The 2,459-nt window shown below is 38.7% G+C and overlaps 1 pseudogene; it reads left to right on the top strand.

Moving 5' to 3' along the window:
- Nucleotides 1-424: 424 nt before the first annotated feature.
- The window catches only part of LOC107183533, a 15,758-nt pseudogene continuing 13,723 nt past the window's right edge, over nucleotides 425-2,459 (top strand).

Below are 2,459 nucleotides of genomic sequence, written 5' to 3'. Positions count from 1 at the left end.
ATCAGTCAAGAAGGTATAAACCCTGTATGGAATTCAGAAGGGCACAGTGGCAAGGCTACATTTAGTAATGGAGGCCTGGAGAGGATGGTACTCCTTCTTGGTGTGCCATTCTACCCAAAGAAGAGCATCTAAGAAATCCTCGGTTTAGCTTGTTGACAATTCTTCTGTGTCAGTGTAGGAAACACAATAGGGAAGACTGCTACACTGGCTATACTTCTCGCCACCATGGAAGCCTGGTTAGGGGTATGGAAGTAGCAGGAGTCAGGGAGGGAAGTGGCCCCATCACATAATGGTAACAAAAGGGGGGAAGTCACGAGTGGGTACGCATGGCCTTGGACTTTGAGAAAGCAGCTTGCAGAATGTCCAAAGGAAATGTACACATGGACCATTATCTGAGACTCAGAAGGAATATGGCTAAAGAGACATGGGAGTTTCTACAACGCAAAATGCTGACGAGGTCATGAGAAATTATTTCAAGGAGAAAGGAAGTGGAGGCGGCGTGGGTGCATTGGTGTTTGATGGACCAGCCAGGATTTTGATTGTGAGAGGCTGTGTGAAAAAGATGTAGGCTGGGACCAAGTGGAGGGTACCTAAAAATGGGACAGGACACTCGTTTGACACATTAACAGTGACTTGTCCCCCAGAGAGTCCTTGTTACCTCTGACCCGCCCCCATCAGCAAACTTGTTCTCTCAAGGGAGAATTGTCTTAGCACAAAACCAGAAGAAAACTTAGTCCCCTTCTGGGGCCTGTTTTGTTGTTGAGCTTTGTCAAAATGAGGGATACCGTTAAATCCCATTTGCCCCATGGCTATGCCAAGTTCAATTCTTTTTAAAATCAATTAAATCGTTTCAGAAATCAAGGTTGCCCTTTTTTTTCTTAAATAAATAATTTTTCGACTTTCCTCTTTTTTTCTCTAAGATAATGTTAACAGTAACAGATATGATTCATACTATTTTGAAACATTTTGACTACAAATGAATTTTTCATTGGAATGTGCATGCAATCCAGGAAACCACTTCCAACCCATTCCCAACAACAACCCTTTACACATACAAACACACGAGAACTCCATGGGCGTGGTCCAGTGATTGCCACAAGGAAGGGAGGTGTTTAACCCTTTTATTAAGAGTCCTAGGGCAGAAAGGATGAGCTGTGGAGACATTACCACCTATTGTCAACTTGTCTTAGGCATCTTTAGTGGGCAGGCCTTTCGCCACGCTTTATTAAACTCAAAATAGGTTAACTTCTAGACAAAAGAATTTATCATAGAAATTTGGCAATCATTATATGGTGTCTTCCATTTTGCAACATATAGATTTTTATCTTCTGGAAAGAGGTTTAAAGACCTACTTTACAAGCATCATATATTGCTAATCCTGTTTGTTTCTTACAAAAAAACAAAATTATAATTATATAAAATTGCGTAATAGTTCTTCTAGAATCTAGACTATTGGTCCAAGAATTAAATCTAATTGGCTTATATCATTGGTCCCACCTGATGTCTTTATGCACAAAACAAAGCTTATGCACAATAATGGGGCATGGAGTGGATTTGTAATGGTTTGCATAATTATTATAAAAGAGAATTACTTTGTGGATAGATGGCAATGTGAAAAGAAGCTCCTAGTAGTATTTCAAAGGAATCTGTCCTATTAAAATATTGCTTAACAATGAATGAAGACATGAAAAGCCTAAAGAATTGTAATAGCAAAAGCAAAATAAAGCTGGTGGGAATAAATAATGTGCCAGATAGCAGAATCAAAATATTAAACTATCTCAATTGATTGCTAAAGTGGGTTGAAATAAGTAACTGAGAATAGAAATGTAAATTCCCACATCAGAGCAGAAAAAGGTCAGTTTTTTCAAATTCGGATCATGAGAAAAACACCATAAGAGCAGGTCTCATGAAAAAATTTGGGGTGTTTATATTGACCAGAATGTCAACATACCAGATTAAAGGACCAAAAGAAGCAGTCATCCAAATCAGGACCACAAGGCATAGTTCATTAATCCTGTCTCTAAATTTAACAGTTATAGAGGAAATTTTATGCAGATTAAACATAAAAATGTATCATGGGTAAAGACGTTACATTATAAATAGCACAAAGAAATGAGGAAATATTCTAGCTCTTAGAAACTACAATCTCATTCAGCAAAAAAGTAAGTCTTTGCAAAAAGAGGGAAGTTCCCACATGTGTAATTATTTCACTTTCATCTTTCTTGCCCATATTAGTCAGCTCAGCTGCCATAACAAAATACCGTAGACTGAGTGTTTTAAACAGTGGACATTTATTTCTCAAAGTTATAGAAACTGAGAAGTCCAGATTAACATGCCAGCATGCTAGGTTTTATCATGAATTCTCTTCTCTTGGTTTGTAGGCGGCCTTCATCTGGCTGTGTGCTCACATGGCCTCTGAATGTGCACACAGAAAAAGAAAGAGGCAGGAGGGAGGGGGG

This window comes from Myotis davidii, unplaced genomic scaffold (genome assembly GCF_000327345.1).
Source record: "Myotis davidii unplaced genomic scaffold, ASM32734v1 scaffold59, whole genome shotgun sequence".
Classification (NCBI taxonomy): Eukaryota; Metazoa; Chordata; class Mammalia; order Chiroptera; family Vespertilionidae; genus Myotis; species Myotis davidii.
Note: the sequence above shows the minus strand (reverse complement) of the source record. Positions and strands in the feature narration are given on the sequence as shown.